The 27,384-nt window shown below is 49.6% G+C and overlaps 1 protein-coding gene across 3 annotated transcripts in view; it reads right to left on the bottom strand.

Annotated features, from left to right (window-relative positions):
* The window catches only part of LOC139056302 (zinc finger protein castor homolog 1-like), a 599,701-nt gene that overhangs the window by 328,999 nt on the left and 243,318 nt on the right, over positions 1-27,384 (bottom strand). For all 3 annotated transcript variants that reach the window (XM_070534445.1, XM_070534447.1, XM_070534446.1), the window contains one exon: positions 8,305-8,413. The gene's annotated coding sequence lies outside the window, so the exon portion shown is untranslated. The remainder of the gene's footprint in view (positions 1-8,304; positions 8,414-27,384) is intronic.

Here is a 27,384-nt window from a genome sequence, read left to right on the forward strand (position 1 = left end):
CACGGACTCGGAAAGAAAAAAATATATATATAATAAACGCGCTTGCTTGCTTGCTTGCTTGCTTGCTCTGGCGGCGATCGCTATCGGCAGAAGCTCCGTGGCCTGCACCCTTCTTCCTCTTCTGCCGGACTCGGAGCGTCGTCGCCGCATCGCATCGAAATGGCGGCCGCACGCGATTAAGAGCTTACGTGCGCGCCGGCCTTTGGCGTATATTAGCGCGCCGTTGGACGCGCGCCCGAGCACGAAATGCGCAGATTCGCGTGAGCACGAGCTCTTCTCCTCTGCCCGCAGCCGCAGTGCCCGGGCGTGTGCGGCTATCTTCTCCGTTTCTTGGGCGAGTTGATCACTGCGGAAGAACGCACGAACTCGGAGAGAGAAAAAAAGTAAACAGAAGAGAGAGAGAGAAGAAAAGGGCAATCGAATGAGGTGACCAATGATACCAGTACCGGCTCGCACGACGGTGCCATAAAGAAAAAGGCGGTTCGCAGCGCAACAACGGCCGTGAAGCCGCACGGGTGCTTTTCCTTTGCCTCTATTCAGGGGCCGTATAATGGGCACAAACACGCGAAGGTAAGCGCCCTAGGAGGACTGCAGGTGAGAGTAGGTGCGTATATGCGGAAGCGAAAGTGGCGTCAAGATAAGTCACTCAGGCGCATGCAGTGCGGCTTCCTCAATGTTTCTCCTATAATTACAATGGCGCAGAGAATCAGTGCAGTTATTGTTTGCGAGAGGAAACACTTGACTGTTGTGCGCAAACAGTGCGCTAAAACGCTGATCTTAGTAAGAATTATGTTCCCATTAAGCGTACGGAAGGATTGCGCAACCTGGACATAGCTGATGAAGAAATATTACATCTGGTTTACATGAATGTTACTGCAGAATGCCACTTATGCAGACACAAAAAACTCGCCGCGATTCCTTCGCACGGACGTCGCAACCATGCCATTTTGGAAACAATCAGTCACGCGCGACCACGTTGCACATTTTTTTTTCTTGCGATTCCAAAGCGTCATTACGAACATCACAACGAACGGCGGCCCTTCACCGCCCCCTGGAAGAGCATCCTTCACTATCCGCCGCCACGCGGAGAAGCAACCTTTACGATGACCCTCGCAATCAAAAATCGACCGGCAAGCTTCTGCCCGCCCACTGCTCGAGCCGCCGCGTCTCGTTATATTATTGTTCGCAAAACGCGGGCTCCACATACATCGTCGCTCGCTCGGCCATCGAACGAGCGGATCTCTCTTCGCCGCTCAACAAAAAAAGCTCGCTCCCAAGAAACCCCCCGAACACAGCACACGCACGCGCGCATATAGGCGCTCGCTCGAGTGGTTGCGGATAGATTCGTGCTCTCCGTGTTTCTCACGTTCGACCGGCTGCTTTTCGCATCTTCACGCTCATCACGCAGCCGAGGCGCGCGCTGAGACCTCGCGGTCCCGATCTCGAGCCCCCGCGGAAAATGCGCACGCACGAGAACCACAGAGAGACAGAGGGAGAGAGAGAGCCTCGTGCACGAAGAAGAGAAGGGAGCACGCCGCGAGAACCGCACGCTGCCGTGTCTCGTCGTCTTCTTTTCGAAGGGAGAGCGGATCCGAAATAAAGGGCCGCGCGTATTATAAACAAGGGAAGAACCTAGCGGCGGCGAGACCGGGAAAGGCATGCTTCACGCCCGTGCCACATTGGAGGCGCTTGCAGCAGCAACAGCACGCCGAAGGTGTACGTACGTATACACGGGACATGCATACGGGGAGGGGAGGCGAACAACACGAAAATCAAGCATCAAAATCTCTTTCTGGGCGCTTCGCCGCGGTCGACTCGCGGACACGAAGTTTGGAGACCGATAAGGCGCTTCTCGCCGTTACCGCGCACACCCTCCCGTACATAGGTGTATACTATACAAAAGCACGCGGCGACGTGGATCGAGATATTTCCATACAATCAAGCCGGGCGAAAAGAAAGAAAAGCACACTCTAAAGAAAGCAATAAAGGGGTGCACGAGGAAACGCACCCGAGTGTATCGGATTCGTGCCTCCGCGATTTCTTTTCGACGCGCACACAACAACAGCATGCATCACCAGCAGCAGCAGCAGCACCTAGCTTCTTGTCATGCACCTCGTGCTCGTGCGCGCGGCTGGGACCAGAGCAGCGCGTCTTATTATCATCAATGTTATTATTTTTATCGCATTAACCTCTTCCTTCCTCTCGCACCCATTATCTCGGACTAACTCGGTAACCCTTCCTGAAAGCGATGAGCGAGATCCTGTGTAAATCACGCGAAGAATATTCGCATCATGCCTGGCACATGAGCACGTGGGGGAAGAAGAAGGAGGGAGGGAGGGAGGGAGGGAGGGAGGGAGGGAGGGAGGGAGGGGAGACCATGCGGGCATGGCTGGCATGAATATCCACACCGCGAGAACTCGCGGCGCTCGCGATCTGGGCATGCAAAGTGAGAAAAGAGGCATAACGCTCCTCCAGCATGCCCGCGCGATGGAGTTCGTTGGTCCTAAATAATGCGCGCTACCTCCTATCGCTGTCCGCCGACGCCTCATTTAATTGCATGCTGCGTTCGTCGCCCATGTAGCGTTTTCGTTTAGCGTGCTCTCTAAGTCGGTTTCTCCCGGGTAGGAAAGATGCGTACACCGCGTAATCCATGCAGGAGAAGACGCGATGAACTGAGCTGTGTTGATTTTTTTTCCCTTTTCCCATTGCCCACGTATAGAGGTAACCACAAATGTCAGCAGTATCGCAGCTGGAAAGAACAAGAATTCGCATTGGAGAATACGTTCTCACCAGTTTGATACCGATAACGTTAGGATTAAAAGGAGGAGAGCGGCAAACGAAGAAAAACGAAAACCGCGCAGAGACGGAAGGCCATATTCCTCCCCCTCCACACCACACCTTTTCCACTGCTTTTGTTTAAGTGTTGATTTTTTAAAGTGTTGATGCCAGCTGGATTACCTCTCTTTCTCTCCTTGTGCTGTATACACAGTCGCGAAAAAGAAAAAAAAATGGCTGTGGCTTAGGTAAGGTTAAGCCCAGGATGCGAAGCATACTAGCCTTTATTTTAGTTGTTGAACCACTGTTTAGCTTGGTGAACTGCTGTTGCTTGGCTATATTTGGTTCGGCTAGACGAAGAAACAACTCATGCGTTACTCTTCTTAGCCTTGGACGCCCCGCATTGGACGCGGTGAGCGTCGAGCAACGCAGTGTTCGGCGCGGCAACGAAATGTGCGCCTGAGCGAGCGACGCACGCCTGAGCCTTAGAAACAGCTCGTTTCTAAGGCAACACCGCATTCACTAGAGGCGCTTTTGTACCGCTTTGAAGCATCGTACTCGTGGCTCAGTGGTAGCGTCTCCGTCTCACACTCCGGAGACCCTGGTTCGATTCCCACCCAGCCCATCTTGCAAGAGTTGAGCCAAAGCCACTTCTCCTCTGTCGTGACGTCACGGTGTCACGTGGTTTCAAGGCGACACCGCCGCGCCTGAGGAGCTGGGTTGAGCCCTCGTAATATGCTTCGCATAAAAGAAAGAAAGAAATAAAAGCTGCATACGATTAACCACACTGCGGCACATTGTGCAGTATTAACAACCTCGCGTAGTCCCGGAGACCAGGCTGGCATAAAATGGGAGGGGAGGAGTAAACGAAGCGACTTTCTGACTCTCAAGGTTGAAATTAAACGCGGCGAGCCGAGAAGGAGGAAAAAAAAAAAAAGACGCCCGATTGCGAAAGGCCGCACCTCACGAGAGCGAACTAAAACAAAAGGCCGTTGAGAGCTGCGCTTTTTTTTCGACTTCTTTTTTCCCCCTCTCTTCCTCTCCATCTGCATTTGCTAATCGGCAACCAAGGGCCACGCCGAAGCAGCAGCGAAGCCTCGAACAGGCCAACACCATTACCTCAATAATCGGCAACGCGGCGAAGCCCTCTGCTGCTGCTGGCCGCACCTGATGACCCGTACGCGCACCGTGCGCTTTAGCGGCCATCTGGCGGCAGAAAGAAGAGACGCCGGCGAACTCGGATGGACGACGGCGCCGAACGAAACGCGGTGGTGTATAACGCCGAACGGAGAGGCCAGCCGCTCTATGCTACAGCCTGGTCTAGTACACTCTACCATAGCCCTAGTTGTTGCACGAGCGAGAGCACGGGGCACGAGAGAGAGAGAGAGAGAGAGAGGGAGGGAGAGAGAGAGCAGGAAAAGCGCGCGCGCGAGCCATGCGGGAATGAAAATGAGAAAGAAACCCAGGAATTTCGTATACCTAATCGCGGTTGACTGCTCTATGGTCCCGGGCTTGGCGGGTATGCTTGTTGCCGTTGTTGCGTGCGAGTGGGAAAAAATAAAATACAAAAAAAAAGAATCAAGAAACGATTTCGGACAGTGCGCGGGGCTAGTTCGCTTCATTTCCATAAAAGAACCGTCAGCAAACGCGTCGGGCTTCTCTCTCCGCGCCTCTCGGAGGCGCAATTATTATTCGGTTCATGGCTAAAAGAGAAAGAGTGGAAAAGAGAGGAATAAGAGCGTCGGCAGGTAAGGCAAGAAAGAAGAAGACGAAGGAGCGGGCAAACCAACAAAAAAAGGAAGTGCGCGCTAGGAGGAGGAGATGAATAAACTGCTCGTCAGGATACTCGGAACAAAAGACTGTTCGAGAGAGGAGCGTCGAGGGCGCAGAGAGCAAAACATGCAGGCGTCGTTGCATTAGGAGCGCGCCTCCCGCTTTGGCTAAAGCGGAGGAGCATCGCGGCCGCCACCACTACTGCTCTGCCTTGGAAGAGAAAAAATAAAAAAGAATAATAATCATAAACTGGCGGCGTTTTGCATAGGGAGCGCGAGCTCACAGAGGCCGGAGGCGATCCTTTTAATTCGTGCACCTCCTATACACCATCTTGCCGGGCTTCTTCTCCGCATTAGTCGCACGCGTGCTTGGTGAGAATGGCCGGAACGAATGCGCATGCCGACAAAACTAAGGAGATAGATAGTGCACGGACTGCTTGTACAATCGAACGGCGCGAGCAGCGAATAAATCGAAACTATGCTTTACTATGCCTAATTCTTTGTTTTATTTATTTATTTATTTATTTATTTATTTATTATTTCTCATCATCATCATCTTCTTCTTCTTCTTCTTCTTCTGAGGCCGGGTGTTCCGGCTGTCATTGTTGAATAGTCCTTGCGGTGTTTTTCTGCGCTCGGGAACGGCTCTATTTAGTTTACGTGACGGTTCGAAATCTGAGCGAGAGATTTCACCCGCATTGCGTCAACGGCGGGATATGACGCTACAACTGTACGCCGGGTGTACCGTTTGCACAGGGTCCTAGTTCGCAAACTGCGAGCTGCTCCGCGCCAGACTCGCAACTGGAAAGGCTTACTATGGCTAGCGCGTTCAAAGATGCCAGGTGCACGGGAGTTCGAAAATAAACCGTCTCCACTCAAGGCCCTTGTCTTGACTAATCGGCCACGGTACCTTAACGTTCCTTAATGTCCGACACGTTATGCGGCGGCATGTGTTAAATTGTGGCGTCGCGCTGGAGTTCACGGTACTTTAGCACGCACGCCATTAATTTGAGCACATTCGCTAACGATGACGTCAGCGAATGTTAGCGAACGAACTGTATAGTTAAGCATAACTGGGACATCAACAGATTGAAGGAGGTAGGTGCCAGCAATTGCTTCCGGTTACTCCATCGAACTTGTAAATGTGCGTGGGAACCCCACGGCTGATTTGCGTAGGGAGCCACGAACAGGCATGGCGCTCTGGCCGAGGAGGCATGCAACATCCGTACCTCGAACCATGCATCATTTGTGCGGAGCTTCTGGAAGCAGCAACACTTCCGTGCGACGGACACATTGGGAGCGCCGGCCCCGTGGAAATGCGCGTTATTTAAGCAAGAAGCGAGCACGACACAAGAGCGGCTTCTCGGAGCTAGGGTAAAAAACAAGCGCGCCGCAAGGGGCAAAGGAGCTCGATGGGGCGTAACCCCGGGAGGAAGCAAATGGGGAGGTACGGAAAGCGAGCTGCCCGGCTGTGACCAAAATGACACAAGCGTGCGTGCAACGCTATAGCGACTTACGTGTGTGTGTGTGTTAGAGGTCGGGCTTTGGGTGTCGCGTGACCAGCACGCATTTGGGGAAAAAAAAAGCAGCCTCGGAAAATGCGGCGCCGGGGCAACGAAAAGTGGATACACAGCGCCGCGGGAGGGCTTGCAGAGATACAGACAAGAACGCACACACAAACTCACACACGCACACTCTGCGCGGTGTACGCGAAAGGACATGAAAACGCGTCGTCGATGATATAACCCCTCTTCGCTCTTATTGCTTTTTTTTTTTTTACTCAGCGGTTTTACTGTGCATTCTCCGATATAACCACCGGCCATTAGAGCAAATTGTCGTCGGCTACGTGTCTGCGCCCACCCAAAACGACTCCTCACGGTCAAGGAAGAGCAACAGCTAGTCGATGTTCGTGTCACTTTGTGTTGCTGCTTTCTTTTTTTTTTTGGCTACTGAGGTCATCTCTTCCGTAGCCAAAGGAAACCAGGCGCACAGAAAACTGCCTACATACAATCGCGTGAAGCGCTGCCACAAAAGGGAGCCGAAAATCGCTTCGAGTTGCGAAAACGCGTCGGTCGCTCGGCGGCGCCTCTTTCCGCCTGTGTGCCGCATCGCCAACGTTATAAGCGCACAAATCTCGCGGGAAAGTAAGCCCGTGGCACATTTCTTTATTATTATTCTGTTCTCTTTCGTGCACTTACGGGTGTGCGGCCCCTTTTCCGAGGAAGCTTATTCCACGCCAAAGGGAGGGGGGTTGACTATAGCGAGTTTACCTTTACACGAGTGGGCACTCAACACCGGGAGTGTTGTTGTTGTTGCGTGCGAATCAAGCGGCGGATGCACAATGCGCGTTGCCGAAGATGCCGCGTGTTTGACGACAATGACGCGGACGGTGACTGACCTAGCCGCGGCGGTGGCGGGGCCCCGCCGCGAGAAATAGCGAAAACTTGACTCGGCGTTGGACTGAAAGCGAACGGGGCTGCCGACTCGAGAGCGTGTCTGCATGCGACGCTTCTGTGCGGTGAAAGAACGCAGGGCGCGGCGGTTTCCTTTCTTCGCCGCAACTCCCGCGATCACGCATCTATAGTCATTGAACTTCGACTCCACACACACGAACGTTTGCCCTTGAAAAGCGAAGACGCGGAAAGGTTCTTGCGTTTGTCATGCGCGGAGGCCAACGAACTGTGAAGCCCTGGGCGTACACCGGAAGATTCTGAGATATCGAGACAGAGAATTTCATTTTTTTTTCCTTTTCTGATATGCGTAGGAGTTCGCAGGTAAAGCTGGGTGTACGCCTCTGGCGGTCTGCAGATCTAGCCTCGTCGCACGTAACCATAACCGATATGGTCCTAAGTGACAGCCGAGGAGGGGTACCATGCCTCGATTCCGCGTCCGTCTACAATACGGTGATACACTTTGCGTCACCGCCACACCATCGGTCAAAATTATGCAACCAGAAAGAGAGAGAGAGAAGGTAAGAAGGAAAGGCAGGAAGGTTAACCAGACTGAGTCCACTTTGTTTACCTACACGTGGAGGGGGGAATGGGGAGTGAAAGAGAGAGAGAGGAAACATGAGTCTATACCGCACGTTCACATGCACTAAGTTAGGTGCAGGATGTCTATAGTCGGACACTCAAGTCTGTTGCCTTCAGGGAGTGAAGAAGCGCTCGAACTGCTCTCTGGGCTAGTGAACTGTGAGGCCAGGCTCCCAAGATATTTGCTTCTGTAAATGGCCTGTCGTCCAATCTACTCAAGGCACACTGGAGAGTCTGACGTTGGTTATCAAAGCGAGAACAGTGGCACAGAAGATGACTGATCATTGGCCTCTTCACACTTGCACTTAGCGCACAATATGCAACCAGGTTACTGTGTACCCTGGTATGCTGTTTCATTGTGTTCGTTTTGTTTTCTTTTGTGCGTATCGAACGAAATTTTACTGCTCCTCCCTTCTTTTTTCTAAGGTCATTGCAGAAGAAGAGCCATGGTAACCTAGGGTCTCAAAAGATGTAATTCATACATTTAATATGAGTTGAAAATGCTATGAGGCATAGACGCAATCGACCTGTGTGTACGCGTTTTTCTTTATCACTTATGTTTGCAACATAAAACGTTCAATGTGAAACATTTGGAGACGCTGACTCACTTCGGCAGCTTGTTGCGACCAGCGTGAAAGACCCTAAGAAGTGAGAGGATGACCGTGTCGTGCGGGGTCGTTCGCACCTTGTACGCTGCTCGCAGTGTGTAGCCTAGCGTTACTCACCTCGGCTGGTGGTCGGGGTGTCACATGGCGATTTCCGGTTATCACGCATTTTCTAAGAGCAGAGGTATTGCTGAAAGGTCGCCCAGTCCTCGCGGAAGATCAATGCGCCCTGAAATAGAGAGCGAGAGAGATTAATCGAAAGTTCAGGCAAACATGGTGCACTAAATTCAACAGAGACAGTTGTACGTCTGATAGCGTATTGCTCACTTCCACCCGCCCGCTCCTCTAAACGGCTCATCAGTAATAAAGTAGATTACGCACAATTAACTAAAAGACAAATAAAAGAAAGGTGGAACAACTTAAAGGCAAACGATAAACTAAACATAGGCTTAAGTACGCGAAATTTGGCGGTCAATTGCAGTTAGCGAAAGTATTCATATTATTTGCTGTGAAAACATACACACACTTTAAAAGAGCAATCTGAAAACAAGGAGCAAGCTGGCAACTGCCCCCGGAAGAGACCTACTCTTCCAAGAGGAGGAGATAGAAACATAAAAATGGAAGATAGGAATAACGGAATTACACATAATCGAAAAGGCCATCGACCTGTGAAACATCCACAATGCACTGTGCTTTCGCGTTGCGTCAGTACTATCGCGGGGCTCCGGAGCTCACAAGGCCAGAGCCTGAGCGCTTGAAGCCGCGACGTCACATGTGTGAATCCGCATCAGAGCGATGCATGTATGCCAGCAAGAAGAAGCCAACAGCTTTTGCTCAGCCTTAAAGCAGGAAGTCGCAGAGGCACAGCTGTCCGTTATAGTTAAATGAACATATACAGAACATCGCCAACAAACTTTACTCGCGTTAGCTTTCTTGCCAGAGGATATTAATAATTGAGGGCAAGTTCTCAAATGCTGCTCCCCTAATAGTATTGTTCGAAGTGGAAAATGGCCAAAACGTAACGAAGTGTCAATTCGTTTGTATGCTCTTATTGTGTATAGTACGTGTCGCCGCGCTCTATTTGTTTAAAAACAAGAAGCTTTAAGCGTTGCGGCCTACTAGCATCTGAGACACGTTGCGTGTTCCACAGTTTGCCGTCGCACCATCAAGCGGCGGTTTTTACCCGGCGGAAATGTCGTCCTCGATCCGCTCTGTTCACGACATAACCTGCGCATGGTCCCTTTACCAGACTGTACTACAGTACGATCCGTAAGAACGCTTCTTCGGTAGTCGTATAATTTAATTCCACTCATACAACGGTAAACTACGCAGGTTAAAGCTGTCTCGGAAACGGTTCAGTGACAACTAACCTTTGATGTCCAAAGTTTCATGTTCGATACGTCTTGAGATACGGCACCTGACTTCAGAATTATGCGGCCGATATTTCCCATACTCCATGGTCGCTCCACCTATAAACGTCCGATTCTGTCGCCGTGTTCGCAAAGTAATTGTTTTCTTTTTCTTTTCTTCCCTTTTCTCTCAAGACGTATGTCGAAATACGGAAGAATGCATTGGCATCATTTTGTCAATACTGGCGTATCGAGAAAAACCTCCCAGGCTTTGCAAAAAGAAAGAAAAAAGGCTGAGCGTATAGATGTTCCCCAAGAACACATGTGCCGACAAGCAAGACCCCCTCGGCCGCAGCAGCATCGCTTGGCCCAAGACGGGCCGCTAAAGAAAGAAAGACTCTCTTCGCGACAAGCGAATCCTCGATTCTCTCCAGTCTCGATACAAGGTTGCGGGAAATCCCGCCAGCCGCCATTCTCCTCAACGTCTGCGACCTACAGACTTCTCTAACTCACACACGCACACACGAAGGAGTTTCGTTTGATTTCGTCGTTCCGCGTAACATTCACGCGTCTCTCTTCCTTTGACATTCTATTTTATTTCTCGAATCTTCACGGCTCCGATGGCAGGCGGCAAACGCAGGCCACATACACACACACGCCACGCACGCACACACACGCGCGCGTACAGGCACGAATGCGCACACCCGCGCAGGGCGGGCAAAGGTCGCGAAAAGGGTAAAGAGCACATCTGCTCGCGCCGTGGCCCGGGTGCAGCTAGGCGGCCCAAAAAGAAGCGAAAGGCGCACAAAAGCGGAGAGAGCGAGAGCACCCGCGAACGGGCCGCGCCCGCCGTTGCGGCAAAGAAAAAAGTGCTTTGACCCCAGGATTTCCAACCGCGACGGCAAGGGAAAGCCAGAAGCGCCTCCTGCGTCCTGTTTTACGTAACCGCCACTTCTCGCGCAGCCTGCGTTTGGAGACAAGGCGGCGAGGGAGGGACGCGATTGTGCGGTGCAGAAAATAAAGGGTGAGGCGGAAGGCTGTGCGATAGGGAAGCAAAATACAGAAAGACGATTTAGGTTGGAGGCAGGGAGGGAAAGGAAACGTGGCAGTGACGCAACTGGCAAGGAAAAGGAAAAAAAAATTATGTGACATTGATCGGCCCTAAACAGAGATGCTCAAAATTATGCTTTTGGTGCTGGTGCCCGTAACGAGACAAACTTTGTGCGCTTGTGTTCGTGTGTGCATCGCGTTCTCTTAGATTTTCTTCTATCTTCTTTTCTTCGTTCTGTTTGCGTAATGAACGTAGGATTTTCGGATAGTCGGCTTTGACGTAGCCTACCTTCCCATGCTTCTCCGTCTGATGAAATACACAAAATCTATATGGCAGATCTGTAAACTTGAAGTGTTGTTTGCAGTAACTGTATTTTTTTAATAAGAAGCTTTGTGCGCTTTTCTGTCCGTTACGATGTCGAGCGCGACCTTCTCCGTACATTTACGAGAACCCAGTAATTAAGTCGGCTCGAGCCGGCTAGTCGGGCCGAAAGTCCAGTCGCGGGGGGTTCGCGTAGGCCTTAAGGTGAGCAGGTTAGATGGTGCGAGCATCGACGCGAGTTCGGTCAGTACTCTTTCAAGCGGTGAGTGGAATCGCCGAACCGGCTTCGCAAGACGCATATCAAAGCTACCGGGTCGGGCTGGGTCAACTCGACTTCTGACTCGACCCGCTCGCGTCGAGTTCACGTAAACGAAGCTTGCGTGAAACCGGCTGGAGTCGAGGCCTTCTTCAGCAGCAAATATTCTTCGAGAGCGCCTTCGTACTTCGCAGACTCGGAAATAAATGTGGCCATTGGCATTGCTGTATTGCCATTGAAAACTGGAGATGTTTAAAGGGCCTGTGGCTCAGTGGAGCCCTGGAATAGGGGCCCACCCTTGCCGGAAGAGGCTCCAAGTCTCCCGCACCCAAGACGACGACGGAGACCTCGAGATGCTAAATCCTTGAAAGAACCAAATAAAGTTTTATTTTCTCTCTCTCTCTCTCTCCTAGCTTGATACTCCAGGTGAATGCGATGATAAAGATAACAAAAAGAATGTAAGTGTGTTCGTAAGTGAGGATGATGTTATTAATTGAGAAAACGAATCGATATTTCTAGTTGCACCCTTGCCACGTGCAAATGGTAATTGCACTCTGCCTCTTTTTTACCTTTCTAACCTCGCCCTACTCCGTCCCGCAGTGCAGGATGGCAAACTGAATTTTCTGACCTCCATGTTATTTCTCGTTTCTCCACCAGAATGTTACGTGCGGAAAGAAACAGACGAAAGAGGCTAGTTACAGGCTATTTACACTGGAGCCAGACAGCCAGGCCGACACTCGCTTGCGCCAAGTGCACAGACCAACTTCATCGACGGCGTTCTCACGGCGGCTCGTCTCTTGAGCATCTCTCGATGATATCGTAATACTGTCTCCCTTTCTCTCTTTTTATGTGCCTTGCCAACAAGTTTAGCGTAGAACTACTAAACACCCGTCGAAGCTTTCAGATATTTCCCCATCGCTTAGTATGCGTTAGAAAGCTTTTCCCAAGTGACGACTCATATAACAGCTCCTCCAACAGCAGAAAAAAATACTGCTTCCTGTACGCGCGTGAACATCGTAGCGACTTTGTGCGCTATAGGTACACAGGCTCCGCAATGAACACACAGAAAAACACACGCACACATGACACACGTAAACGCAACACATGCATGAAACGCTTAGCTGGCACCCAACAATACTCTCTCTAAACAAACCAAATGTAGGCATGGGACGGGCGTTTTCGAGAGTAAGCAAAATAGAAATTCGCAAGTCTCAAGCAAGAAGCAGGGAAGCTGGCAGTGGGGTCAGTCTCATGCAGCGCGTAGATGGTCCCTTTTTTTTTTGTCCCCACGCGGAGCCCTTCATTCTCTCCGAGCTTTTATTTCATCTCGAATTTTTTATAACAACCCCACCCTTTTTTTATGCTCACCTCAATCCGCGCCATACACACATGTACAGATGGATTGCCTTGTGTTCGTACGGCGCCAAACAAAGAACGGGAAGGCGCTTTCGTTGCATAAAAAATAATGCCGAGTGCGGGCAGGTCGAGTCAAATGAAAAAAAAAAAAAGGAGGGGGGGTATACGCTTTGGGAGCCGAAAGGGGTGAATGAGTTTTGCGAAACACCAATCTATAAATACCTGAAAAAAAAAAAGCAAAGATAGCCTGCAGCTCTCACTCTACTGAGTGCGCTGCTTCCCTCCATCATTTTTTTTTTCATTCTTGCCCTTCCACCGATGCGTCAACACACAAGCGAAGGATTGAAAAAAAAAATGGCGTAGTTAGGGTAGGCTGCCCAATAGGCACAGAACGAGAGCGGCAAAGCAGCGAGCGAAGCGAAATATATGCGTAGAGAAAAGAAAAAAAAAAGAATATAGGACAACTCACGTCGTTAAAAAAAAAAAATGACGGGGCTGAAAAAATAGAGGAGGTGCGGAGTACGGAGATTCGTGGCCCAACCCTTCCGTTCCCAAACCATAGGGAAAAAGGGCTGCGTTTAGTGGAGAGGCGAGAGGGACGCCTCGGGAAAGCCCCGGTCTTCGAAAAGTACAGGGAGGAAGAAGACATGGTGCCGCATGGCGGAAGGCGTACACAGGGTCTGAAGCGGGCCCAACAAAACATTCTCTCGCGTCGCTGTCTTCGTAGTGGTGGTGTGCTGCTTCAGAGAAGTGCCCTATTATCAAAATGAAATAACACAAATAGAAATGACAGGTGCAGTAGTTGGTGTGTTTACTTGAAAGTGTGCGAAGACGTGGAGCACAGCGTTATAAAAAAAAAGAAAAGAAAAAATGCGCTGGCGCTGCGTGTATTTTCTTGTGAGAATAACCTTAGATTATTTCTTAACTCGAGTGAACTCTGTCACTGGGGTAAGGGAAGAGAATGCCTTGCATCTGTGCCATTTCCATGTATGTCTTTGTGTCACCGTGGGTACGTACGGTCGTGGGAATCTCAAGAAGCCACCGGCAGGTTGGCTTCTACTGTACGACCCCCCCTCCCCCCCCCCCCCGTTTTATGTATATATTGAAGGACGAACCACAACGATGACTAACACATCATAGTAAACAACCGTCCACGCGCACAGTGTGAGAGCGAGGAGTGGGAGACGACGGGATAGCAAAATTATTTTTGCCCACAAAGCATTACTGTGCGCAATTTCTTAAAAAAACCCGAAACTGTACGCGTAGGCCGAATACGCAGTACGTTTCATGTACTCAACAACATCGGTTTTCTTCATCAACTTCCTCTCAAGACAATCACAGAAGCACGCAATTTTTGCCACCAGCACCGACCACACTGAGTCACTGACATAATCAGCACGAAGTGTGTAATCAGACAACGATAGATGAAATCCTTGTGATGCGCAGTCACGGTAACTCGAGCTGTGCTAGTTTGTGGCACGAGGCCCTCTCCTTGCGCGTACATACACCAGAAAAGACGAATGGAAAACGACAAGGCGAGTGTTTTCCATCAGTTAAGCGCATACTCGGATAGACAGTTTCTACACTGTACAAGGTGACCTAACGATATTCAAAAAATAATGGAGAGCTTCACGTGAAGCGAACAATTTTTGTCACCTCGAGTCGTGATTAGCAGTCGTCAGTTTGTGTGTTTTTTATATGTCTTAATTTCGAAGCGGAATAATAAGTTACCAAGCAAAGCACTAAGAAATTTCCTAACTGGTACCCGCCGTGGTTGCTTAGCGGTTATGGAGGTGGGCTGCATGCTGAGCACGAGGTCGCGGGATCGAATCCGCATTTCGGGATCGAGGCCGCATTTCGATGGGGGCGAAATGCGAAGACACCCGTTTACTTAGATTTAGGTGCACGTTAAAAAACCCCAGGTGGTCCAAATTTCCGGAGTTCCCCACTACGGCGTGCTTCATAATCAAATCGTGTTTTTGGCACGTAAAACCCCATATTTTTCTTAAATTACTAACTGCCCTTTTGAAAGAGAAGAAAGAGAACCGAGGGCCCGATTTTTATTGATCATGTGAAAGGAACCCACCAAACAAAGATACCAAGGACAACATAGTGGAAATTACTTGTATTTACTAATTGAGTTAAAGTAATGATAAATTAATGGAAATCAAAGTGGTGAAAGAACAACTGGCCGCAGTTGGGATACGAACCCACGTCTTCGCATTACGCGTGCGATGCTCTGACGAATTGAGCTGCCACAACATGAATAGACCAAAAAGTGGATGGGAAGACGACGCCGCGTTAGCTTATGATATAACTGGTCTTTTGTTATTTCGAAACCTGCAAGAGCCGCTGTAAATCACGATAATCTGCACGCCCATCATCATATTTTCCTTCTCTCTCTCTCTCTCTCTTATTCTTTTTCTTTCTTTCCCGGGCAAGCCAACTTCAGCAAAATTCTATATTCAGGCCATCAATGCAATGTACACCAAGCAAACGTATGAGTCGCCTGAGTTTTTCTTCTCTCTCTCTCTCTCTCCCTCCAAGAACCTTGTAGCACCTAGTTCCTGAAAGAAGTTACCAGAAAGGAAAATGATGTACCTCTCCCTCTCTCTTTTAACAATAACGTAGCGAAGCGCAGACAGATATCAGTGAAGTCCACGCTGTTCTTTTTACGCTTCCCGTCAAAACAACCAGACTGATTGTTAGCATAGGCCGAGGATGATTAACCCTAAGCGAAGTATAGCCCGCGTACCAATGCGCACATCGAAGCCTGTCTTATGGCGACGGCGTTCTGGCCTCCTTGCTGCCGACGTCACCGCTGCCACATGACCTCGCGCCCCTTCTCCGACATTTTTTTTTATCCTTTATTCTTTTTCAGTCTCCACCTTTGTCGCAGGGTTTTTTTTTTTTTTTTTGCGCTCCCCAAAGCACGAAGGCAACAGAAGCCGCTTCTTGTCGCAGTAACGATCCGTTGGAGTTCGTTGGAAGCGTCTTGAACACTGTGTGAGGTGTATGTTAGGACTAAGAGAAGGAAGAAGAGGGAGCGTTACTTCTTCGAGAACACTTCTTATACGCGTACGGTGAAGGAGCTAGATGGCGAGTGGATGGAGGCGAAGGGGGAGGGGAAGTAGGAGGGCTGTATAGCGTTGCCAACCGCTTAGGAGCTGAATGTTCGAAGACGAGGGCTCTGCGCGGGTCTTTCAAGAAGAGCGACGGGCCGTTGCAATATAGCGTTAAAAAAAAGAAAAAAAAAGCAAATGAAGCGATTCGACTATATCTTCGGGCGCGTAACCCGTTCGCAATGGCGGAAGCACTGTTGGTCTTGTTATTGGAGCAACTTGGTTATATATGGTGTTATAGGATCGCGGATAGCTCCAGATTGAGGTGCGATGCTTCGGGATTTTCGTCGTTCGTCTGTGAGGGAGAGAGAGAAAAGTTGCGTGACAGGCTGTTAAGCATTCCTAATCGGAAGAGGCGTTGTGTCGATTTCCCTATGCACAATGGAGTTGGGGAAGAAAAGGGTAAAATAAAAGGACCGAATGTAGGGTTGATGAACACGCGCAGGCGCTGGAACAGCGTCCCGGCTTTGGAGTTGCGCGCACATCTAGTAGCCAAGAGGTTCACTAGAGGATGAAGACATTAACTGATCAAAAACGGCCTAACAAGGGAAGCCTCAACTTGGAGCTAGCAACCGCTTCGACGAGAAACTTCTTTTCGTCCAGGCAACAACTGCTTTTCCTTGTAGCGTTTGTGTAGCTCATTCCTCCGTATAGCCTCGAGAGGAACGGAGGGTTGTTGAATGTATATCGGCGCATGTATTGACCTGTCGCCTGACGAACGGTGAGGCTGTGGCTACAATAGTTTCTAAATGGACAGTAGTTGGTCGTATAGTCACATTTAACGCCTTGGAGATAATGGATGTCTCAGCAAGTAGAATCAGGGACGTTAGCAGAATAAGTGAGCGATAGTTTCTTAGTATCCGCAGACACACAACACATGCCATCGTTAGCCATTCCGATTATAAATTAATGAAAGTAAATAGCAGACAGAGGCTAGAACGGGGAACCAAATGGCAGGATCGTTGTAGTATCATGTGTTCGAACTCTTTGTAAACAAATCCCCGTGGTTTCTAGCGATTGAGATACGGCTGTTACGGACCTCATTTCATGCAGAGAAATTCCATGCCATCTCCGAACGACCGCTCAAGCTGATTTGGGATGCTCCGTAGCCTGCAGTTCATGCTGTAGGGACCCAATGAGGCGATGAAACATGGACTGGAGCATGTAATATACGTATCAGAGCCATCTTGTAAAAGACTAGATTTTTTTTTTTTCTGGAGTGGGAGACGCGATGCGTGTGCAATGTTGACTTTAACACTAGAAACAAAAGCCGTAAGGAGGAGGAGGGGGAATAAACGTTTATTTTCGAAACGGTATCGCCGAGTAAGCCCCGAAGAGGTCTCCTCATTCCTGGAACCCTCTGGCCTTCGCTGCCTCCTTGGCCCTGGCGATGAGGCGTCGTTGTTGTTCCAGGTCCTCGGAGACGAGCTTGGCCTCCCAGGTTTCGATGAGGTCTTCGCTTTCCTGTGTGGCGTTACAGTCTTTCGGCGAAGGCGATGCGTCTGTGTCTAGAAGCCATGGACACTCAAGGATCAGCTGCGCCAAGGTGACCGGTACGCCGCACATTGGGCAGTAGTATCCCTGTAGCGTTGGGTAGAGTCTGTGCGTGAGTATCCCGTGGGTGTAAGTGTTACTCTGTAGTCTTCTGAGCGTAAACTTACAAGAGAAGTCATGCCTGGTACCTTTTTGTTCGTGAGGGGAAGCAGACACAGAGGCCGCCAATTATGCCGGCCGCGGCGAATCAAATTCTTTCTTCTCGGACACTCTTCTTAAAGGTTTTTCAGTTGGATTCCTTACGAGCGATTCTGCTCTCGTAAGTCTGTCAAGGTTGCCAGAATCTCGACCTATTACGAGCCTGGAAACTTACGGCTTTGCTAAACCTTTCCCACGAGGAGATCAAGCACCTCGAGATAACATTGTAGTGTAGGCGAAAAACAGAGGCGCACAAGCGCGTGCTCTTGGGTATAGCGTCATTATGAATGGCTGAGTGAACCCCGCTCTTCCCAAACCCTCGACATGGTGGTTCGTGCGTAAGCGTTTGTAAACGTGTCGGTCTCCACTAACGACAAAAAATAAAGACGCGAGAGCTTAAAGCAGCTAGCAGGAGCACACCTTTGCATGGCATCTGGCCACCTTGGCCGCATCGACCTAAAGCGAAAAGAACGACGGGCGAGAAGAAGAGAAAATAAAGCGAGAAACAAGAGGTAGAGGAAAAAAAGACGGACGCGTCGGCGGCGCGAGCAAGAGCACTCCACCGCGGAGCCGCGACGGCTGCAGTCCGATGGCGCGCCTCGACAGAGCCGACAAGTGAGATGTCTTCTTCTCCTCGTTTGACGTGGACGCGCCCACGCCCAAATAAACCCGCAACGACAACGCGCGCGGTCCAAGCCAGAAGAAGTAGGAAAGAATGCGACAAGAGAGAAAGACAGAGAGAGAGAGAGAAAGAAAAAAAAATCGAGATGCAGACACGAAGGCCTCCTCTTCGTCTTGCGAGAAGCCGGAAGACAACGCGTCTCCCTCGCTGCACCGCCAGTCGAGCACAGTTGAAGTCGCAGCAGAGGACGACCGGCACCGCCTTCTTTTTCACGCAGTACACGGGCTCCGAGAAAGGAGCTTACGAGCAGATCGAAAGTTGCGTCAGACAGCGCGGAGATCGAGCAAGCAAGCCTCGCTTACGCTCTTTGCCGCATCCGCTAAAGCTACCAGCGCTGCGTATTTAACCGAGACGAGCTCAAACAGAGACGCCAAAAAAGCGAGGCGGACGAAGCGCGCCTGTCTCCCTTCGCGCGAGCCGTGCGTCGTCGGCGATCATCGTTGAGCGCCAAATGAACTGCGCCGAGGCCGAAGGCCGTCGCTTCCTCTTTTCTCGAGGAAAGGAAAGAGAGAGAGAGAGACAGATGCGGCTTCTTGAATCGGAAATAACGTATATCCGCGCGTTGCTCGCATCCCACCACGTATATACCCTCGCTCACGCAGGCGTTGGAAACCCGACAACGGATACGTGGCGCGGCACCGGTAGAGGAATGGGAAAAACTCGGCGACTTTTCTTCTCTTTGTTCGTTCCCGTTCGACTCCATTCGTCGCGCCTGCCGTCAACTCTTCCACGAAAGGTGAACGAACATCTCCGCGGACAGCAGGCCCTTCGTGATGTACGAGTATGCATATATATATATACGAAGCCATTCGTCGGTTTGTCACCGGTCGTTGCATCCGATCTTCCGCGTAGCTGCTTCTGTCGATTCTTCCTCGTTTGCGGCTTGGATCTGCTGTTCTGAAGCAGCGATCACTATAGGTGGCGAAAGTTTAATACCCCGTCGACCGCGCCGCACACAGGGAAGTGAAGCTACGCGTGCAGTATAGCGTATATCGTTCGGCATATCGGGCGGGTTGGGCGACCTTCAGCTTTAGGCGAGAGCGGTGTCGCACTTCAAATCGTGACCGGAGAAAGCGGCGACGTTATACGAACTTTGTCACTAAATCGAGTAAGCTGAAAGAGAAATAATCAAATACATTTGCTGTACCAGCCGACTTCTCTGTTGTGAGTAAAGATACAACACTGTCGAAGGCACAAAAAAAAAAATGCAGTCGGCTTCCCAATGTGTCCATTTCCTCTATTTCTTAGATTTATTCGCATGAATTGTGGGCTAATGTATTGCTTCTATACCAGTGCTATTCCTTCAAGAGCTTCGTCAGTGGCCCAAGAGACGAACAGCTTATGTCACCTCTGGAATAGTCCGGCCTTTATTGGTGGTTGATAAGAGCCTTGATAAGAAAGGAGTAGAGCTAAGCAAGAGAAATCCTTGTACTATGACGGCCCTGATTAAAACAAAACATCTCAATCTGGTAGAGACTGTCCGTTACGTTTCAGTTTGTCGCACTGACGGCGGCGAACGTGACATTGCAAGTCCCTGAAATGAAATATTGGACGAGTAGCTTTCCCACTCTCTTATTTTTTTCGTTGAAGACTCACGAGCGCATATATTCTAACAGCGCGAGACAGGGAACAGTATAGGCGATCAACTAGCACCGCTAATCCAAATCAGTACGTTGCTGAAGTAAAGAAGTGTTGCTAGTTCACGGAAGCGTTTGAGTGCCGCCATCTTGGACTGATAACACTGCCATTTACCATTTACCTGTACCAACTCGGTGCACGGCACTGCAATCGAATCATAGTGATGAAAACAGTATTGCAGAAGCGCTCGGTGTTTCATGGCGACGTTAGCTTGACGTAACAAAATGAAAAATCGTTCGTATAATAGTAAAAAAAAAAAAAGAATGGCGAGGCCCGCGAGCCGAAAATAACGCGTGGACACTCTACATTGGACAGGCGTGGAAGCGACGACTCCTACGCTGTGCCGCCGTTGCGCGTTTATCGCATTCGTGACTGACGCGTGAGCATACACGTTCCCGACCTGAGGTAGCTGCGCGTCTCGCGCGCTTCGTCACCGTCTCCGTTTTCGGCTGCTTAAAACGCAGCGCAAGAAAACCGGCGCGAAGCGGTGGCGGCAGTGACATTGGCGCGCGCTTTTCCGGACCGGCGACTCGGGCGCGCATCCATCTGGCTTTGTCACTCGGAATTAGGAAGAGCGCGGTGGCTGCGGCGGCGGCTCGCCCCTTTCGTTCGACACCGCCAGAGAGAGAGAGAGAGAAAGAAAAGTAATAGTAATAAGAACGGAGGAAACCGTCAAGCCCAGCCCACGCGTGACTTCGTCGTGGCGGCGGGGGCATACGCGAAACGCCACGCCTACGTAGAATCGCGAAAACGCGCGCCCGCGAACAGAACCACGAACAGCACCGGCGAGCTGTTCAACCGCTCGCGCCAGCGCCAGACAGGCTGGGAGACCGGTGCAGAAGACGTGTGAATATATATATATATATATATATATATATATATATATATATATATATATATATATATATATATATATATATATATACATATATATATAGTCACGTAGTGGTGACGTTGAAGAACACAGTAGCACCACTGTGAACGACAAAACTAAATTTTATTGGGCGAACCTGTGCCCACAAAACAGGCCACACTTATAGCACAACGATAGCGGCGAACACAGTCGGCGATCGTCGAAAATCTGATCAGCGGGTCAAGCGCGTCGGCTTTTATACAACAGTCGTCGAATGTTCCAGACTAATCGTTGGGACCCGCGTGCCTTCCACAAAGTTCTACACCATTCGCGTCACGCGATGAAATCTGATAGCACAAGGTTCGGCGACAGCAGACAACCGGATAGAAGCATCGATAACTTTCCAGAAACTTCGGATGCATGCAGGCGCGTCGCGCGCTGTGCGATAACATTTGTTAGGTGGCGAAACGTGGTCGCCCGATAAAGATAAGTACGCGTGTCAATATATATATCAGGCATCTTTGAGCGAGCGCTTCTTGTGCGTGTCGCTGCAGCTCCTTCCTCGCTTTGTTCTTCCTCCCTTTCAATCTGTCCCCTCTAATAAATCGAGAGAGCAGCCTGGGTCAATTGCAGAAGCATTCTGTGTGCGTAAGAGCTCTATCAGCGCTCAAAAATCATTTGCGCCAGTGACGGTTATCAGCTGGATTCTCACGATGGGGCGGGTAGCTGTAGTTCAGTCCGCAGACGAGCGTGACCATGGTCGAGCGGCGACGAATCGAGCCGTTAAAAGCTTATCCATGCTGCGTCCGTGCATTCATGATACGGCGCGATTCGGCGGCACCGGGCCTGTATACGTCATGCTCACCTGCAGACTGAACCAGCGCTTCGCCGCCGCCGCGTGAATCCAAGCTTAAGCTGAAGCGGGGTAGGTTGTCGAGCGAAATAAAGAAAATGGATGTAGCTGGTAGTTGAGGTTAAGGAATAAAGGAGCAGATGACCAGTTGTCTACTAGAGTAACGAATAGAATACCAGGAGCGAGAGGGGAATATAAGGAAGGCAGGGATGTTAGCCAGTAAAAAGTCTGGTTGGCTACCCTAGGCTGGGGAAGGGAGAAGGGGACAAGATAGAAGGGGAAGAGAGAGAAGCGAGAGAATTTATAGAGACGTGCACGCACAGTACTTGAGTTAAAGTCGCCAGCGCCAACTAGACGTTCTGAGAAAGCACAAAAGTGCCTTCAATGCCTTCTGAACCGGTGATCGTTGGGGACGGTGCTCTATAGTACTGTCTGTTCACTCAGGGGACGATTTTCTAATTTCCTCAATGCATTTTCTACCAGGGCGTAGAAAATTCAGTAAAATACGGCTGAGGTGCAACAATACGGCTGAGGCTGAGGTGCAGTAAATTAGGATGAGGTGCTGTGGCGAGATTGGGAAATCGGCAGATATAGAAGGGAGTTGGCCGACGTAAAACAGTAGAAGATTGTTGGGAGAGGCGTTCGTCCTACGGTGTAATCATGATGATGATGATAACAATGCTTCGCGCGACCGGCGCCATGAGTGACATGCATCGCTGGCAAATGCGACTTTTCAGTCCTGCATTCACTAACGTAAATGATTGCGAAATATCGAAGTACGGAAGCACACAGACATTTCCGCATAACGTCGACGCAGTATCCTGAGCATCGCACTTCTCTGCCGGGCACTGCTTCCTACACGCGCGTACCGCGGCTTTATAATAATAATAATATTTGGGGTTTTAGGTGCCAAAACCACTTTCTGATTACGAGGCACGCCGTAGTGGAGGACTCCGGAAATTTTGACCACCTGGGGTTCTTTAACGTGCACCTAAATCTAAGCACACGGGTGTTTTCGCATTTCGCCCCCATCGAAATGCGGCCGCCGTGGCCGGGATTTGATCCCGCGACCTTGTGCTCAGCAGCCCAACACCATAGCCACTGAGCAACCACGGCGGGTCTACCGCGGCTTTATACCTACCAACAAACACAACCAGTGAAATGCAACATATGGTTCTCTGGTCGCTATTGCACTGCGCGACGGTTAGCGCCGCATTCCTGAACATCGTTTTTGTCACGACCTATCTTGATCAGAAACATTCGTATGTCCAGTAATCTCCATACTGCATGACACGTATGGTTATCTGGGACGCTGTATGAAAACCCAGATGACTTCAAATTATCAAATGAAACTCATCGATTATTCAAAGCAAAACATTCCACACAGTGAACGCAAGTGAGCGAAACTGACGGCGGTTTCGGGTATATATACTATTCTGCCCTTCCTATCCCACGTACACGTGTGGCAGAAACGTGTATTTCCGTGCTCAGTGTCTAGCGTTGCTCTTCCATAATGCCATTACATCTCATCAACCAGACCTACAGTCGACTTCTACTTATGTGGAACTCTACGGCATGAAAGTTGCGCGGAAGTATATTTTATTATTATTTTTCTTTAAATAGGAGATGGCCGTCGAGAATGATTAAAATCGCTGGTATGCGCTCATTCGTTTGCGACAAAATAAAACAAAGAAAGCACGAAAATGATGAATGCCCGACACAAACCTGAAACGCATATATTCTGGCTTGCCTGGTTGGTTGCGTGTTCCGGTGACATCGCGGTTAGCGGAACGCCGTCATTTACAGGTGTTTTCTTTCGGAGAAAATTAGCGGCACGGAGAAATGCGCGGCACCCGAAGCAGCGCCGTAGGAAGCGACGCACCCCCCCCCCCCCCCAACAAACCCCACCATCCCCCATCAGTCGTTACTTACACGTTCTCATTACCGGAGTGGCCAGGAAACGTCAGCAGCGGCAATTCAAAGCAACGCTTAGACAGCTGTTCCCCCTGGCGAAGAGGAAACAGAAAAAAGTAATAACCAACGCGTAGCAGTCGTCAAAAGAGATGCCGCACGCAGTCACCGCCAAACGCTCATATATAGACGCCGAGACTCGCGTGATTTCTTTCTGTTTCTCAGTAAATAAAAGAAAAAAGGAAGCCCTCTGTTAGGCTTGCCACCTCTCTCCCCCTTCTCGGCCCAATTTAGCTTTCCCAGTTCTCCCGACTCGAAACTGGTGTAGTCACGTGGTGTCGCTAACGATCCCTGACGGCATCCGGGAACATTTTGACACCGATGACTACGGGTGTCAGAGTGATTCCGACGCTGTCTTCTAAAAAAATTCTAATTTAATCTGGGAATTTGAAATCCCCAGAAATCGACATCATAAGTTGTTCGCATGCAGTCACGACACTTACTCTGTTCAGTTATGTGGACGTGCTAAACAATATACGTGACATATGCCAAAGCGCCCCTATCTATACTGATCGGGCGGAGCTTTGTTGCCTGACAGCGAAGCCCTGTGCCGGCGACCCTGGAGCTAAACCGTGAGCTATGCCATATAGGTAGCAGCTAGCTTATTTTTAAGCAACAATTACTCGCGGTACGTGGATCGCAAGGTAACAATTTGATGTTTGCTTAATAGTCTCCCTGTTAAGCATGTTGTCTCTTGCTCAACTTTCCTTGTCGCCGCAGATGCTTGGCCAGTATGTCCACTAGAATGAAAACTTCAATCTTCATTTCAATAAATGTTGATGGAAGTACGCAGGTTTGCCGGGAAGTGTGAATAACGGCAATACTAGTTGTGAATTCGCCTAGTACTACGAGGTCTAGCAAATTTCAGTGTCCTTGGGGGCATAGAGCGAGGGGGGTGGAGGAGGTGCAGGGCGGGTACGTAAGCGTGCCGTGTAACACGCCCTACGTATCCCCCGACCTTCCTCGCGTTTACGGGCCTATTCTATACGAACACAATCTGCATCACACCCGAGATCGCGCGCGCTCACATTTTTACGAGCGACGAGACAAAAAGGAACCGACAACGGCACCTTGCACCGCTTCGCCCATCCGAAACGAAGCACACCAACATCACGCGCGCGAGATGACGGTTCGGAGAAAACGAGACGCCCAGACACGGTGCAGCTCGCTTCCTAGGCGAAGCAATGGATATGGCAGGCGAGAGCTCCCGTGACGTCACAAGCGTTGTCACTTACGATTCCATTGCGAGAGGCGCTGGAAAACGTAGGCCGCCGCGGCGAGTCAAAGCGCCGGCGAGAAAAGACAGGCTTAAGGTGCACAAAGGGAACAAGAAAAAAAAAATCTATAGGTGTCAAGGGAGGAGTTGGCACGAGCCGGTGCTTTTCCTTTGCGCCACGCTCATTTATTCGGAGCAGCATTGACGATGCAGAGAGGCACGGAATGAAAACCGCGTGGAAGGCAGCCCTTCGAGATGTCTGGGACTCTTTACGTATATGTCGCTTGCGTATATGTCCAAGCAAACGAAATACAAGCTTTTAAACTTTTTACGATATATGCTGTACTGCTCTATGATAACCCCTGTTTGCCACATTTTTGCAGGGCCTACCAGTGCTAATTTTACACATAAACATAGACTAAAATGCTGTGTGGTTTCGGTATATGGTGTACTTATCTGTGAAAGCCATTATTTGCCACATTTTTGCAGCGACTGCCAGTGTTATTTTTGCTCAGACTAAAATGCTGTGTCGTTTCGTCAGGCTGACACAACATTGTAGTGCACATTCATATCAGTCTATTTTCAGGCTTTAGTATCCAAACGGTTAATGTGCACTGCTGGAACAGGCACTCCTTTTGCAGTTTTAATGGTATGGTTTCTTGTCCTAGTCAAGCCTGTTATTGCGAGGTGTCAACTGTAATCAAGTCTGCCACTGATTCTTTTACCTCATGTTTCGTGTGTTTGCACCACCAGCTTGACCTGAGAAGCATGTTGGCAGCTACAGTTTGTGTGTTGCAAGTTCTAGTCTGAAGTGTGTATGTCACATATATGAAGCATGTATCTAGTCTGAAGTGCAATAAACATTTCAAACTGAATACTTTGTGGTTGTAGCACCAATTATTTTGCCACTGCATTTACTGTAGTCCTTATTGCCTACAGTAGAACTTTGGGAAATTGCAAGTACTTTACACACATCGGCCTAGCTTTTATAGGCATTTGCTTGTAGGGACTCGAAAGCAACTGCATAGAAATATTCTATAGAATTTTTGTCTTTAGCATCTCTAAAGCAACGCAATAGAAATATTCTATAGAAATTTGCCTTTAGCATCTCTTAAGCAACTCGATAGAAATATTCTATAGAAATTTGCCTTTAGCATCTCTAAAGAAACTCGATAGAAATATTCTATAGAAATTTGTCTTTAGCATCTCTAAAGCAACTCGATAGAAATGTTCTATAGAAATTTGTCTTTAGCATCTCTAAAGCAACTCGATAGAAATATTCTATAGAAATTTGTCTTTAGCATCTCTAAAGCAACTCGATAGAAATGTTCTATAGAAATGTGTATTTAGAGTTCCTATAAGAATGCGGTGGCTAAATAACTTTTGAAACTCTATAGGAAAATTCTATAGGCAATCAAAATAAACACAATAAAGTTCTATAGAGAAAGTTCAAAAGACTTTCTAAAAAAACACATTAAAAATTTTTGTAAGGGATATAGTCGTCGGACCTGAGTGTAACTGTCGCTTTGTGGTGGTGGACAGCTAGAGACGATGCCTCGAATACCACCTATTTCTCGAGGCACCATTGCAGCTGTTGCAGGTGCTCAGATGCATCGAGAACAGGAATAACATATAGCTATCATTCCTGCCGAGTATGTCTTAGCGAAACTCAGAGGCTGTTTTTCAAGGGAACACAACAAACACGATCTCGTTTGCTTTTCATGTAGTGCATCATGTTGACGATGATTATGCTGATGATCTGCTCTCTATGTTCCCGTGATGCAGTACTCCTTTTCCTCATGCTCAGTGCGTTGCACATGAAGTGCGCTTGGTCTTTCTATATATATGCTGTCTATACGAAATGCCACAGAGGCAGCTTCCCTTTTCTTCACACATTTGACGACACCCGTAAAATGCGTAGGAGATGCAATACCGTTCTTCTACCGGCGCCATAATTGGGCGCCTCGCCGTGAACGAGGCCTGTCTTTCGAGGTCCATTCCACCTACTTGCACCTTTCTGGAGAACTGCACACAACTAATTATGAAACGCGCGTATGCAGAGCTCTACACGCTCCTGCCATCGACGTCGACGTTCGGTGGCTTCCTCCGGCAGGCTGCTTTTAAAGACGACAGTTAGAGCTTCTTTGGGCGGCGCTCTTGCCATCGCTACCGACCGATCCACGCTGGCCGTCCAGTGGATATTATCGCTCTTCCCTACAATGGTTGCATCGGTCAGGTTCAGGAATAAAGAACAATGCCTCCGGGAGGGCCTCGTTCTTCCTGCGTGTCCACCTACCTCACTCGGCGCTCCACCTCATTGCTCTCCTTTTAAGAGCTCGACGGAGCGACAAACGTGGCGGCGGGCGTTGATTTGCACCGAGTGCGGCGGCAGAGAGAGGCAGAGAGAGACGAAGGCGCCAAAGAGAGAGAGAGAGAGAGAGAGAGAGAGAGAGAGAGAGAGAGCAGATGGCAGACAGGCCGCTTTGATTCGCGTCCGACGCTGCACCATGGAGACGGATGAAGAATGGCTTGTCAGGGTGAAATCGAATGCGCCCCAAGCAGTCCGTCGACTGCGCACTGTAGGAAAATGTCCGAGAAGTGAGGCTGGCATCTTTCTCGGCTTTTTTTTTTGTTTTTTGTTTAACGTCCCACCTCCGTCCGTTGCCCAACCCATTTGCGAACGCTCGGGACGTTTTCGTACGCTCGGACGCGAGGTGCTTTAATGTTGCACAATGACTCAGAGTGTGCGCCCACCGCGCCCTACACGCAGTGCGTCACGTCTCTCGCCGCCACGGATTTTTGTTGTGTTTCCGGCGCTCCGCGGCCGTTGCTGCCATAAG

Source organism: Dermacentor albipictus, chromosome 2, assembly GCF_038994185.2.
Source record: "Dermacentor albipictus isolate Rhodes 1998 colony chromosome 2, USDA_Dalb.pri_finalv2, whole genome shotgun sequence".
NCBI lineage: Eukaryota > Metazoa > Arthropoda > Arachnida > Ixodida > Ixodidae > Dermacentor > Dermacentor albipictus.